This window comes from Prionailurus bengalensis, chromosome C2 (assembly GCF_016509475.1).
Source record: "Prionailurus bengalensis isolate Pbe53 chromosome C2, Fcat_Pben_1.1_paternal_pri, whole genome shotgun sequence".
NCBI classification, from domain to species: Eukaryota; Metazoa; Chordata; class Mammalia; order Carnivora; family Felidae; genus Prionailurus; species Prionailurus bengalensis.
The window spans coordinates 56,850,326-56,866,470 of record NC_057350.1 but is presented as its reverse complement, the minus strand read 5'-3'; the positions used below and the strand labels follow the sequence as shown (position 1 = coordinate 56,866,470).

At 39.2% G+C, this 16,145-nt stretch overlaps 1 pseudogene; it reads left to right on the top strand.

Moving 5' to 3' along the window:
* The first annotated feature begins 860 nt into the window (after nucleotides 1-860).
* Nucleotides 861-16,145, top strand: part of LOC122490976 — a 31,927-nt pseudogene continuing 16,642 nt past the window's right edge.

Genomic DNA, 16,145 nt, shown 5'->3' with positions numbered 1-16,145 from the left:
GTGAGGATTCAGTCACTTAATGGGCACCTGTTCTATGCCAGGCAGAGTGCCAATCCTTGAGAAGAGAGAAATGAACAATATAGTCAGGTTTCCTGATTGCACATAATCTCCTAACAGATCAATTCATAAGGTTCATCCTCCATCAGCGCCACCATTGTGTGTGCAGTAAGAGATGGAGACAAGCGTGTGGCACATGGAGGCTGCTTCCAGCATCTTGGCTTTGGTGATTCCAACTATGGCCCCTGTTTCCATCTCTTCTCCAGTTCCTAAAGCTTCCCTTCCAAGATGGTCTGCTTTCTGTGTCTGGAAGATCATGTCTCCAGAGATCTATTTTCCTTTTTTTTCTCATGTAAAAATATCCATGAGTACAAGTGCAAGAGAAAAAGGAACAGGGGAAGGCCTTTCCTGCCTGCTGGGAAAGATGCAGAGGAAATCAGATTTTTTTTTCATTTTTTCCATTCATTAAAACAAGAGTTATTGACCATCTAAGGCATTTCCAGACTTATGGAAATGCTAGAGACACAAAGATGGCAAATCTTTCTGCTGAAAATCTTTCTGCTGGCAAATATTTCCACTTTCTGCTGGAAAGCAAGTCTCAGTTCAGTGGCAGGATGCAGATATATAAATTAATAAGTATACTCCCTCTGGACAAACAGTACAGTTAACGTGTATGAGGATCATGGGATCATGGAGAATAATTTTATGGAATGAAGGGATAAGCCTTACTAGACTTTGCAGGGAAGATGGAAAACGGAAAGCCAACAGGGAGGAGACAGGAGTTCCAGGACAAAAAACATGTGCAAAGAAAGGGACACAGTCATGAAAGTCAATGGCACAACCAGGGCCTCCAAATACTCAACATGGCTGTGTGGGATGGAGAGGCCAGAAAGAGGCTGGGAAGGTGAGTGGAGCCATTACTTGAAAGATTTGAACAGTAGAATAATATGGGGTTTGGACTGTATTATCTGAGGAAAATAATTTAAAGCAAAGAAGTGACTAGTTCAAGCCTTAGTTTGGGTAAGATTCTTCTGAAGATTGTGTGGACAATGTTTGGACTGTAAAATAGAAAACAGATTTGGTTAAGGATTTATTACATGAATAGAAACAATGACAGAGGTGAGAAAATAAAAAGAATAAATGTACTTTCAAGGCATTTCAGAGATAAAATCAACAGTTCCTCAAAGCAAAGTGAATATGGGGAGTGAGCAGGAGGCAGAAGTCAATAACTCACAGATTTCTCTCTAAGACAACTGATTAAGTTGCAACACCATTAACTGAGATAGGAAGAAAAGCATTTCCGGGAAAGGAAGTGGTAAAGAAAAAATAATATGAATTTGGTTAAAAGTTCATCAAGTTTGAAGTACCTAAGACCATCTACCTGCCATTAAAGAGCAGTTAGAATTATAGGTCTGGGGATCTGGAGAATACCAGCTAAAAATATTAACTGTAGCCATCATTCACATAAATATTTCATGATGGAAGCCAGGGGAGTGAATGAAATCATCTAGGAAAATATAAGACAGCAAGAAAAAAAATTTCCAGGGAACCCCAAATGAGCAGCAAGGTGAATGAGGAGTAGGGGGAACTTATTCCATAGTCATAGCCAAGACCAGTGGGGTCATGAGGATATGAGTATTCCATGTCACAAGACCATTCTCCAAGAAGCCAAAAATCCTCCCAAGGAAAAAGGTAAACTGAACAAAAAGCAGGCTGCAGGATGTTATGTTTTCTTTCTTTCTCTAATCGTTTCATCCAAAGAAATTTTAAATGCACATCTATTTCGTTTGTCTTTAAAATACTTATTCTTTGATTCCTTTGTCAAATAGAAACCGCATAGTTCCACGGTACTGATATAAGCCACCATCTAGTGGCCCAATCTGGTAGCTGCATGCTTGTGCACTTGTGGGTGAAGGGAACATTTCTCCAGGTAGTTTCCTGGCAGTTGTAAGGATTATGTTCAGGGAAAAGTAGGTATCAGTCTGTAATGGAGAACATGAAGGAGCAGGTTTTTTCTATTTTTTTTCTGAGTATGAATTATAGAAAATTATAAACAATTTACATATTTTTAATGTTGTTCCTTTGAGCACTATAGGGAACTATGGAATAAGCCACAGCTTCTGCAGGGTTATCAGGCTTTAGATGATATGGCAATACTTGATTAGACTGATGGAAACATGATCAGTAGCCATAACCAGTTTTTAAAATCCAAAATCTTGGGTGCCTGGGTGGCTCAGTCAGTTAGGTGTTTGACTCTTGATATTGTCTCAGGTTACAGGTGACAGATTGAGCTCTTCAATGGGCTCCACGTTTCTTTCTCTCTGCCTTTCTCTCCTCGCTCTCTCTCTCTCAAAAAATAAAATAAACTTTAAAAAAATAAAAATAAAAAAATAAAATCCAAAATCTTTATCACATCCTCCAAATCCTTACAGGATCTAGCCCCTGGCCCTCTCCCTCCAGCCTCATCACTTTCCACTTTGATCCTTCATCATTAAAATGCAGCCATGGTAGCCTCCTTGCTATTATTACTTGAAACTAAATTCATTCCTGCCTCAGGGCCTTTGCACTTACTGTTTCAGCTCTTCCACCAATTCTACCACCTTCTCTTTCTCATCTTAGGTCTCTGTTTAAATACTTCATTCTCAGAGAATGACAACTGTAACTCTAAAACCCTCTCTAAAACCCTCTTCCCCCAGTAATTTTATTCTTGGCACTTACCACTATCTGAATTGTATCATCTGACCTATTTGCTCAAAGATAAAATCTTCAAATCTACAATGCGAATTCCATGAGGAAAGGAATTTTATGTTTAATGTTTGCTAGCACCTAGAGAACTGCTATCACATAAAAGGTGTTCAACAGTTGAGAACTGAATGAATTAACCCAGAGGGTGCCTGGGCAGTGTTTTGGTAAAAGGTGTTGTCGGGCAGATTAAAATCTACCGACAATCATATGATGGCAAGATTGAGGCCAAAGATTATGATCTATAAGCAAGAGGGCCCAGCATATTTTGAATAAATCCTGCATAAAGTTTGATAACCAAATGGGACCATGGTAGAGACAGCAGAGACCATGAACTTGAGACTTAATCAACAGTCAGGAATCAGGGTTCAAATAATAGATTGGGGGCGGGGAGGGTTAGCCTAGAGACTCCAAGCTTCATAGATAACAGGTCTTCAACTCCCTAGAAGCAATTTCCTGATCACTCAAAGACCTGAATAATGTTAACAAGGACTTACGGAATACATACTTTTTAAATTCAATAATGTAGAAACATCCTCTGAAATGAGACGTATGAAGGGCTACTTAAAAATGGGAGTCCTCCACAGAACAGATGAACATAAGGGAAGGGAAGCAAAAATAATATAAAAACAGGGAGGGGACAAAACATAAGACACTCAAATATGGAGAATAAACAAAGGGTTACTGGAGGGGTTGTTGGGGGGGGGTGGGCTAAATGGATAAGGGGCATTAAGGAATCTATGAATCTGAAATCTGAAATCATTGTTGCACTATATGCTAACTAATTTGGGTGTAAATAAAAAAAAAGTATTAAAAAAATGGAGAGTCCTCTGGGATACACTGCCATCATATCTGATTCCATATGTCTGTGGAACTCTGCAACTATATTTTCAATACATCCGGTAAGTCTGATGTGGATACCCTGGAGATATATATTTTTAAAAATATACTTGCTCTTGTCGTTTACTATTCACAAAACACTTTTACACATTATCTTCTGTGAGTCTCACCTATAACTCTGCTGAGAAAGAGGCAGAGCCAGTTTTTATTTTCACTTATTATATTTTTTAAGTTTTTTTTTAATGTTTATTTATTTTTGAGAGAGTGAGAGAGACAAATAGAAACGATCCAAAGAGGGCTCTGCGCTGACAGCAAAGAGCCTAATGTGGGGCTCAAACTCAAAGAAAGATCATAACCTGAGCCAAAGTCAGATGCTTTAACCAACTGAGCCACCCAAGTGCCCCTCACTTACTATATTTTAAAAGCTTTATTATAGAATACTTCAAATACATGTGGAAAATATCATAATGAACGTCCATGTACCTACCACCCAACTTCAACAGTTATCAACTTAGTCAATTCTTTGTTCCATACAAACATGTACAGTATATTAAGTTCTAATCAAATCTCAGAAATATCTGAGATCAGTGTGGATCAGAGGAGAGATTATAATTTTTGTTTTATTTATAGGATCCTGCCTCACAGAGATGATGATTTGTCTAAGATTATATACCTTGTCTTAGAACTAAGGCCAGAACTTAGTTACTTACAGTGTGACAGTGAGGGAGGGGATGCTAAGTATACTAACAGCTCTATCCTTCACTAAACTTTGAGGCGTATGACAATTCTTTCATTTTCTTGTGTGTGTGCATGTGTTTTAAAAGATGGTAGGCAGCTATCTCTTCAGAATGACTTCTGCTTAGTCAAACCTGGGGGCCCCTGCAGGTCTTCGATTCTAGTGCAACTAAATGCTATCCCAACCAACACAAACCCCAGTGTGCTTGGAGACCTTATGTTATGAGCAAATGGCTGTGAAGATGCACCAGAGAAAAGCAGTTAGCCAAGGGCAAGTGAGCTGGAGCTGGCCTTACAACCAACTGCACTGTCAAGAAAACAAATGCAGTTCCCATTTGATAGTGTGGCTGGCAAAACAGAGCTCCGCCTTGGGCTATTGAGACAATGACAAATGAAATGTTGGTTGATCCCCCATTTATTTTATCTTTAAAGTGTTTGCCAATACTGGAACAGCCCTGGTTGTTTTGGACTGCCATGCCTCCAGCAGTACTGCAATTCCCTTCACTGTGCTAGGAGTCCCATATGATCTCAGTTACACTGTTTCCTACCTTTCCCAGTAATGACCCAATTAGGAGACTGTCTAAAAGTGAGTAGGCAAAGATTCAGATTGGCTAAGTTGCAGGTATTACAGTGAATCCATCTGGAAAATATGGCATGGGAGCTCTCAGTGTCCTCCTTAATAAGCACATGGTTAGATTCTGTCAGGGCATTTTTGTAGTTCTAGAATTCCCTTTTTGGTCAGGTCCTCTCAAATGTACAGACGTTTGTAGTGGCCAAAGCAAAGACATATGTGCTCCTTGGTGAAAGTCTTCCCATAAAACAGTCCACAAATGAACACTGCTATGCCAAGAAAAATGAAAGCACTTAGAAGAATATTTAGCACTTCTGATGCAAAGCATTTTGTAATTCTCCATTTGCCAAACCTCTCTTGAGAGGTCAGTAATTTTCTCATTATCCTGCTAAGGAAAATAAGTCGGCTGTTCTTCCCAAAGTAACACATGGTCAATCAATATCTGGAATTAGAACACAACCGTTCTCCATCCAGGGATCATGCTCAGCCAACAAAACATTTGGGTGTAAGAGTATTGTAAGCTTTGGAGGCAACCAAAACGATGAAATCATTCCCTGATGACAGGATATGCATAATATGTGTAAAGTCAAGATAAGACAGGAATTCGCCACCACATTTTAAGCCAGACATTTGTTCATTTGAGCTATATAGGGTTCTTAATAATCATGAATTGAAGGAAATGAAGTGTACTATGTAAAAGAGAGGGGAAAAGAGACTAGAAAATATTATGTCAGAAATTTCAAAGTAAAAATAGATTCTGAAATACATAAAATTAGTTTAGTCATTCTTTAACAGCTCTCCCTGTCTTAGAAAATAGAGGTTTCAGAATACCTCGTGCAAAAACATCTTACTAAAATATGACAATAAATGTCATACCATAAATTTAGTCTCCAAAGAGAATATATCAAATAAATAAAAGCATGCTATTTTGTTGCTCTGATTCAGAATATCAAGATTGTCAGGATATTAAGTCAGAGATATGAAAAAGATTTCTATTCTTATTTGCCATTCAGGTTAAGAAAAATACATATATACCCCTACAACCATCACCACCACCACCACCACACACACACACACACACACACACACACACTAAACAATAACTTTAGAATCATTCCTGACATCACCACACTGTTACCCTTGAATGAGTCTGTATCCTTTCTTTGCCTTGTGTGTTGTCAATCTAATGGATTTCTGCTGTAATTTCACCCATTCAAATCTTATCTTCTATGCAATTTTTAACATTTCATATGCATTTTTATTAGAAACTAACTGAATACGAAACAAAAAATCCAAAAAATAATATTTCAAAAACAATCATACTCTCTTCCTTTTAGCCTAAAAAAAAGTCAAGTCCTCCAAACCCAAATAATACACATTAAATATGCACAGCTTCTTGTACATAAAGTAATTTAAAAATATTTAAACATCATACACAGTTCAAAAATAAATTTAAAAAGTTTTAAAAATCACGTGGCCTCTCTTAGTTGCAGGGTGTGGTAGGACAAGGTTTATTTCATGCGAACCCTCTAATAACTTCTTGTGTTATTCTAAAACAAACTCATATCACCTAATTCATCATTTTCAAAAGATTCATATTATTTTTAGAAGTTACCAAGTTGATTTTGGTGGGGGGGATCTTTTCAGTTATTTGGAGTTGAGAGATAATCTGTGTCTTACTTAATATTTCTTGATGCATAATAACTGGCCCCAATTTAAGCTGGTTATCTCAACAGTATCTAGGTCATCTCATGAGCAATTAACTTAGACCACTCCCTATCAAAAAAAAAAAATCTTGGTTAATGGTTTCCGTCTTAGTAGCCGGGAGTCTCACATCCAGGAATGATCTGTGAGTAGCAAAAATAAGAGATTAATTTTTTTTTTTTTTTGGCCTCTGAAAACTAAGCACTGTCTCCTTCGATATTTGCTCTCTGCTTGCTTAAAGAAGGTGGCTCCATGCATGCTAAACTAAGTGCCATTCTTCTAGATTCTAGAAGACTTAGTTGACATGATCAGGTATGCAAATAAATCCTGGCTCTGCAGCTGCTTTCCTCATTTTCACTAATCTCAATAGAGATTGACTCTGAGGCCTCAGCACCAAACAAAAGGCAATCCAAAGACTGCTGAGGAATTATTTCACAAGGCATATATTCTACAAATATAGGCTGATAATTGCATTCCCTTTGTAAATACACCCTCAAAGTGGCTAGATGTTGTCTGCCGATTTTCTTTTTTTTTTCCAATATGGTCTGTGAAGTTGTTTGATGACAGGGAAATTGCTACGGGAGATTCTAAATCTGTCCCTAGGTATCAATGATGGGTTATAAACACATGAATCACAGGTCCCACTGCTTAAAAACATGTATGAAATAAACTGTCTATCTTCAGTTATCTCTGCTCTAAATTTGCCTAGAGTGAAATCCTCACAACATGGAGAGATCGGGCAGTTCAGAATTTACCCTCCAAAGTGAATATACCAAATTAATAAGAGCTCACTTTGTTCCTTTACGCTGACCTAGAATAGCAAAATTTGTAAGACATGAAGTTAATACAAGGAAGTAAATGAAAAATCCTTCTCTTTTTATTTACCATTTTGTTTCAGAGCAACATACAGGAGTTAAGCAGTCTCTTCGGGGCTGAGCACTAAATAAACACAGCACTTTGTCGTATGCAGTGCCTGCCTAGGCCATGGGCCAAATCACGTTCTCTGAAAATAACTCCCATGAATACAGTGAGGTAGGCTCCTGGCAGCTCTGTTTTACCACATGACCCTGATGTCTCTCATCCCTGCCCATAGCTATCTGGGACAAAGGTGGACATCGATTCAAACTGCTCAGCTTCTCTCTCCTGAGATTCCTGATTTGGCCAATGAGGAAGCCACCCACAGTTCATGGAACTATAACATAGAAACATGTGAGCTGTGAGATGACCTATTTTGCCATGTGATGGACAAGGAGAGACCAGAGCACAAGTAAAGAGAGAAGCAGTCAAAACCCAGAGCTCTGCACTGATCCTGATGGCTTTCCTTTTCCTGCCTCCTGGCTTCTGAAGTCTGGCTTCATACCTGCCTTTAATTTTCACACATTATCCCCGCTTTCTTATAATAACCCTCATTTTTTTTTCTTAATCTAGCTTCAGTTGGTTTCTGATACCCTTACCTATCACAAAGGAGGTCAATGTATATTAAAAAGAAAAAAGTCCTTAAATACATATAAACCACACGGAATTGAACTAGGCCACCTTCACTAAGCCACATCATTTGGGAATTGCAGATTCCTCCTTTATCTCCACCCACAATACTTTTTCACTTTCAGGCAATCCTTCGTTCCCATTTTATATTACAGGGAATAAATTAGGAAATTCGCATTAGATTCTCAGTACTTCACTGTGCACAGAAGAACAGAGTTGGCCTATCTTATTCTTCATGAGGGACGAAGTAAACACAAAGATTTCTATTAGCTGATGAACCTGCTTTGTGTTTATGCTTTCTCTCCCTGTTTTTATTATTTTTCTCAGTCCTTAAATGCTCACTAGAACTCCCACATTGCACATTGATTTGGAGAGAAAGCTTGTTATAGGATGCATTACTATTTTTTCTTAAGTCTAAACAAATAAATTGACCTTCACAATAGGAGATTTTAAAAACCTTTTCTTTCCTTTGGAACATATCTGCGTATCTGTACCATGCTGGCACTCAGTAAATGTTAAAAATCTATCATAGATATTATACTACAGTAATGCTCATTAATAAAAATAAAATCTGAATCAAGAGAAGCAAAAGTGAGATGGCAGAGCTGACCCAAGGGCCCTGGTCCCCTCAGTATCTTGCTCTCCCGACACCTAGGCCAGTGCCTTCTTGTTACCCTCAGGGTGCTGCACTCAGTCTCCTGGAATATGTATTAACACTGCAGCTTCCAGAAAGGCTTCTTCCTGCCCCCTCTCCCATTAAATCTTGCAGTTTCTCAGTTCTAACTATTTTTATTGTTATGCCCCACTTAGCCCATCAATGATTTAAGGACACTTATGAAAGTGTGTTTATAAAACGTATTTTTAAATTAATTGTTAGATCCAAGAAAATACACTTAACTGCAAGAATTACACCTCTCCTGCAATTTCCCCATAGACCAAGGAGAAAAACAGCAACTTTTCTAAAATATCTCATCAGATCTTTAAAAGCAGCTACACAAACCTTCAAATGAAAGAGAACAAAAATGTCTCTTTTAAGCTCTGTGTTATTTTGGGCCTTTATTACTTGAAGCTTAACTTATCTCTCCAAATATTAGAGGCTGGTCTCTCACAAGATCCATCTTCTATTCCTCTGCAACACATTTATCCAAATCTGAGCCATCCAATCCGGTACAATGTCATGGAACCTCTACCATGGCAACCCAGGCTGGACACTCGTATAGTTCGGTGGATGTGGTCTTTCCAAGTCTGGTTCCTTCTGAGTACAATCTGATGCTCTGATGCTATATTCTTCTGATACCTAATAAATAAGGGTTAGAACACACATATACAAACACATGGTCTTCCCCCAAAAAAGTCAGAATTCAATCTAAAATGAAATCAACAAATATTTATTGAATAGTTTTTATGTGGCAAGCACTGCCCAAACACACTTTATTCATCTTTTCCATTATTCTGTACACTCATCTTTTCAGATTGGTACTATTTTCTTATTGTCCTCCATAGATGACCTACATTCCCAGGGTCATCTCATTGTCCACAATGGCAACTAGAAACTTTGATAATACATTTATATCCTAACAGACAGGAGAAGCAACAAACAAGAGCGTACCCACTTCCTTATGAAGTGCATGTAAGATGCATGCACTACTGCTCACATCACATGGGTATACTCACAGCAAGGAAATCTGGGGAAGTGATCTTTATTATAGGCAGATATATATCTCGCTAACTACCAAAGATTCTACTACTGAGGAACAAGACGAAACAAAGAGCAGATAACTAGCAGTCTTTGCAATGGGAATCATGTCTCAAAATTGATCCTGATGAGGAAATGATGCAGAAAAGCAACTAACACCTGAATGACTCGGAGGATGATGGAAATACTTCTCCCTTTACTGGTACATACATTAAGATGGCAAACCTGGACATGAGTAAGAGGAGCCTGATGCTTGGGTTATACACGCATAGAAGATAAAGGCTTACAAGAAAGTTATAAGGGAAAAAAGCAGCCTAAAGTTTCCATCACTACTAAACTAGTCATACCTATGGTTCCCCTTTCTCATAAGGAAACAAAAACAGTTTATCTAAGTGAACCAAGTTGTTTCCTGTTGCTGAGGCTTGGGAGATAAGAACAAATCTCCTGGTGGACCCTGATACAGGAGACACTGAGACATGTGACATCAAGTCCTTCCCAGTCTACACAATTTTCAGTGGAAGGAAATTACGTTAACTGTATTTAGCTAAGGTATAAATAAAAGGTAACCTATCTTAATGTATTATAATCTCCCCAAATATTTATATGTTGAGAGATAAATGTGGTATTACATCTAATAGGAAGATATTTTTCATATGTGATACAACAAAAGAGTTCCCTGGGTGCTTTTCAAATTATACCCTTTGTGATGTGCATCAAGTCATTAAAGTCACTATAGATCCAGAACAAGAACTTCCTCCTCATATTCTTACTGTCAACTGAAATGAGACCCACCCTTAAAGATCCAGTTCAAGTTTCACCTCCCCCAAAGCCTTATTTGACTTCATTAGCTCTCATTTATCTTCCTCTTCTCTGAAATTCCCATTATACTTAACAGCCTGTGTCAGATAATTTAACAGTTAATTATATGTTGCCTGCTAATGTTTCATGTGTGCTAAGATCCTAGAGGACATAGGTGTCTTGTGTTTCTCTGCAAACCCCCATGGCTTCTAGAGTATTGAGTACTAATAAATATGTGTTGTATATTTTATTTGCCCTTTGTTTAGAGCCTAGAATAGTTATCGAAGTGATGTGTACCTAAACCTAGTTAGGGTGGGTTCACCTGCTGAGTGTCATGGAAAGAGGGAGGTAGGATCGCCAGGAAGTGGAAAAAAAAAGTGTGTGTGTGTGCACATGTGTGCATTCACATGCACATTCCCTTTAATATGAATAATAAATAGCAAAAGACTCAGCTAAAGATTATTACTGGCATTGTGTGTGTATGTACACATTTAGAATATGCACAGTTTGAAAAAGTGACCATTTATGTTTTATAATTTGGAAGGTACTTCTTAGCTGCTATGAAAAAACAAAACAAAATTCCAGTCCCATTAGGCTTAAAGTTTCATCATTAGCATCACAAAGTTTGAATAAGAAAGCAAGAACAGGTTACTTGGGGGAAGATGGCGGCGTAGGAGGATGCTGGGCTCACCGCATCCTGTGGATCACTTAGATTCCACCCACACCTGCCTAAATAACCCAGAAAACCACCAGAAGACTAGCAGAATGGACTCTCTGGAGCCAAGCATAGACAAGAGGCCCACGGAAGAGGGTAGGAAGGGCAGAGAGGCGGTGCACGCTACAGGGACTGGCAGGAGGGAGCCAGGGTGAAGGGGCAACCTGCCAGCCAAGCAGAGCCCCGAGTCTGGCTTGCAAAAGCAGAGGGCCGGACGGAGTGTGTTCTGACAGCAAGCGGGACTTAACATCTGGGAGGTTATACGTTAACAGCTCTGCTCAGAGAACAGGAGGGTTGGAGGACAACGGGAGGGAGAGTTGTTGAGCCCCGGACGACAGAGCTCAGCTTGGCTGGGGAACAAAGGTGCTCACCAGCGCCATCTCCCTCACCCATCCCCCAGACAAAATCCCAAAGGGAACCAGTTCCTGTCAGGGAAAGTGCTTGCACCGCGCAAACACCCAACGCTGCGCTTCTGCGGATCCATCCCTCCAGTGGGTCTGACTCCCTCCCGGCCCCTCCCAAAGTGGATCTCCAAAGGAAAAGCAAGCTGAGCCTACCCCTCCCACCCCTGTGCACCTTGCCGATCCACCCCAGCTAATACACCAGATCCCCAACACCACAAGCCTGGCAGTGTGCAAGTAGCCCAGATGGGCCACGGCACCCCACAGTGAATCCCGCCCCTAGAAGAGGGAAAGAGAAGGCACACACTGGTCTGACTGTGGCCCCAGCGGTGGGCTGGGGGCAGACATCAGGTCTGACTGTGGCCCCGCCCACCAATGCAAGTCATTCAAGATAGCACAGGGGATGTGCCCCGCAGTCCCACACCACTCCAGGGACTATCCAAAATGATGAAACGGAAGAATTCCCCTCAAAAAAATGTCCAAGAAATAACGACAGCTAACGAACTGATCAAAAATGATTTAAACAATATAACAGAAAGGGAATTTAGAATCATAGTCATAAAATTAATCGCTGGGCTTGAAAACAGTATAAAGGACAGCAGATAATCTCTTGCTACAGAGATCAAGGGACTAAGGAACAGCCAGGAGGAGCTAAAAAATGCTATTAATGAGCTGCCAAATAAAATGGAGATGACCACGGCTCGGATTGAAGAGGCAGAGGAGAGAATAGGTGAACTAGAAGATAAAATTATGGAAAAGAAGAAGCTGAGAAAAAGAGAGATAAAAAAAATCCAGGAGTATGAGGGGAAAATTAGAGAACTAAGTGATGCACTAAAGAGAAATAATCTATGCATAATTGGTATTCCAGAGGAGGAAGAGAGAGGGAAAGGTGCTGAAGGGGTACTTGAAGAAATAATAGCTGAGAACTTCCCTGATCTGGGGAAGGAAAAAGGCATTGAAACCAAGAGGCACAGAGAACCCCCTTTAGACGTAACTTGAATCGATCTTCTGCATGACATATCAGAGTGAAACTGGCAAAATACAAGGATAAAGAGAAAATTCTGAAAGCAGCTAGGGATAAAAGTGCTCTAACATATAAAGGGAGACTTGTAAGACTCGTGACCCATCTCTCTACTGAAACTTGGCAGGCCAGAAAGGAATGGCAAGAGATCTTCAATGTGATGAACAGAAAAAATATGCAGCTGAGAATCCTTTATCCAGAAGTCTGTCATTTAGAATAGAAGGAGAGATAAAGGTCTTTCCAAACAAACAAAAACTGAAGGAATTCGTCACCACTAAACTAGCCCTACAAGAGATCCTAAGGGGGATCCTGTGAGACAAAGTACCAGAGACATCGCTATAAGCATGAAACATATGTACATCACAATGACTCTAAACCCGTATCATTCTATAATAACTATGAATGTAAATGGACTAAATGCACCAACCAAAAGATATAGGGTATCAGAATGGATAAAAAAGACCCATCTATTTACTGTCTACAAGAGACTCATTTTAGACCTGAGGACACCTTCAGATTGAGAGTGAGGGGATGGAGAACTATTTATCATGCCACTGGAAGCCAAAAGAAAGCTGGAGTAGCCATACTTATATCAGACAAACTAGACTTTAAATTAAAGGCTGTAACAAGAAATGAAGAAGGGGATTATATAACAATTACAGGGTCTATCCATCAGGAAGAGCTAACAATTATAAATGTCTATGCGCCGAATACAGGAGCCCCCAAATATATAAAACAATTACTCACAAACATAAGCAACCTTATTGATAAGAATGTGGTAATTGCAGGGGACTTTAACACTCCACTTACAGCAATGGAGAGATCATCGAGACACACAGTCAATAAAGAAACAAAGGCCCTGAATGATACATTGGATCAGATGGACTTGACAGATATATTTAGAACTCTGCATCCCAAAGCAACAGAATATACTTTCTTCTCCAGTGCACATGGAACATTCTCCAAGATAGATCACATACTGGGTCACAAAACAGCCCTTCATAAGTATACAAGAATTGAAATCATACCATGCATACTTTCAGACCACAATGCTATGAAGCTTGAAATCAACCACAGGAAAAAGTCTGGAAAACCTCCAAAAGCATGGAGGTTAAAGACCACCCTACTAAAGAATGAACTGGCCAACCAGGCAATTAGAGAAGAAATTTAAAAATATATGGAAACAAAGGAAAATGAAAATACAACAATCCAAACGCTTTGGGATGCAGCAAAGGGAGTCCTGAGAGGAAAATACATTGTAATCCAGGCCTATCTCAAGAAACAAGAAAAATCCCAAATACAAAACCTAACAGCACACCTAAAAGAAACAGAAGCAGAACAAAGCAGAAGCAAAGACAGCCTAAACCCAGCAGAACAAGAGAAATAATAAAGACCAGAGCAGAAATAAACAATATACAATCTAAAAAAACTGTAGAGCAGATCAACGAAACCAAGAGTTCGTTTTTTGAAAAAATAAACAAAATTGATAAACCTCTAGCCAGGCTTCTCAAAAAGAAAAGGGAGATGACCCAAATAGATAAAATCATGAATGAAAATGGAATTATTACAACCAATCCCTCAGAGATACAAGCAGTTATCAGGTAATACTATGAAAAATTATATGCCAACAAACTGGACAACCTGGAAGAAATGGACAAATTCATAAACACCCACACACTTCCAAAACTCAAACAGGAGGATATACAAAGCTTGAACAGACCCATAACCAGTGAAGAAATTGAATCGGTTATCAAAAATCTCCCAACAAATAAGAGTCCAGGACCAGATGGCTTCCCAGGGGAGTTTTACCAGACGTTTAAAGCAGAGATAATACCTATCCTTCTCAAGCTAGTCCAAAAAATAGAAAGGAAAGGAAAACTTCCAGACTCATTCTATGAAGCCAGCATAAACCAGACAGAGACCCAGTAAAAAAAGAGAACTACAGGCCAATATCCCTGATGAATATGGATGCAAAAATTCTCAATAAGATACTAGCAAATCGAATTCAATGGCATATAAAAAGAATTATTCACATGATCAAGTGGGATTCATTCCTGGGATGCAGGGCTGGTTCAACATTCGCAAATCAATCAACATGATACAGCACATTAATAACAGAAAAGAGAAGAACCATATGATCCTGTCAATCGATGCAGAAAAGGCCTTCGACAAAATCCAGCACCCTTTCTTAATAAAAACCCTTGAGAAAGTAGGGATAGAAGGAACATACATAAACATCAGAAAAGCCATTTATGAAAGCCCACAGCTAACATCATCCTCAATGGGGAAAAACTGAGAGCTTTTTCCCTGAGATCAGGAACACGACAGGGATGCCCACTCTCACCACTGTTGTTTAACATAGTGTTGGAAGTTCTAGCATCAGCAATCAGACAACAAAAGGAAATCAAAGGCATCAAAATTGGCAAAGATGAAGTCAAGCTTTCGCTTTTTGCAGATGACATGATATTATACGTGGAAAATCCGATAGACTCCACCAAAAGTCTGCTAGAACTGATACATGAATTTAGCAAAGTTGCAGGATACAAAATCAATGTACAGAAATCAGTTGCATTCTTATACACTAACAATGAAGCAACAGAAAGACAAATAAAGAAACTGATCCCATTCAAAATTGCACCAAGAAGCATAAAATACCTAGGAATAAATCTAACTGAAGATGTAAAAGATCTGTATGCTGAAAACTATAGAAAGCTTATGAAGGAAATTGAAGAAGATATAAAGAAATGGAAAAACATTCCGTGCTCATGGATTTGAAGAATAAATATTGTCAAAATGTCAATACTACCCAAAGCTATCTACACATTCAATGCAATCCCAATCAAAATTGCACCAGCATTCTTCTCGAAGCTAGAACAAGCAATCCTAAAATTCATATGGAACCACAAAAGGCCGTGAATAGCCAAAGTAATTTTGAAGAAGAAGACCAAAGCAGGAGGCATCACAATTCCAGACTTCAGCCTCTACTACAAAGCTGTAATCATCAAGACAGCATGGTATTGGCACCAAAACAGACACATAGACCAATGGAATAGAACAGAAACCCAAGAACTAGACCCGCAAACGTATGGCCAACAAATCTTTGACAAAGCAGGAAAGAATATCCAATGGAAAAAAGACACTCTCTTTCACAAATGGTGCTGGGAGAACTGGACAGCCACATGCAGAAAATTGAAACTAGACTACTTTCTCACACCATTCACAAAAATAAACTCAAAATGGATAAAGGACCTGAAGGTGAGACAGGAAACCAACAAAACCCTAGAGGAGAAAACAGGAAAAGACCTCTCTGACCTCAGCCATAGCAATTTCTTACTTGACACATCCCCAAAGGCAAGGGAATTAAAAGCAAAAATGAACTACTGGGACCTTATGAAGATAAAAAGCTTCTGCACTGCCAAGGAAACAACCAACAAAACTAA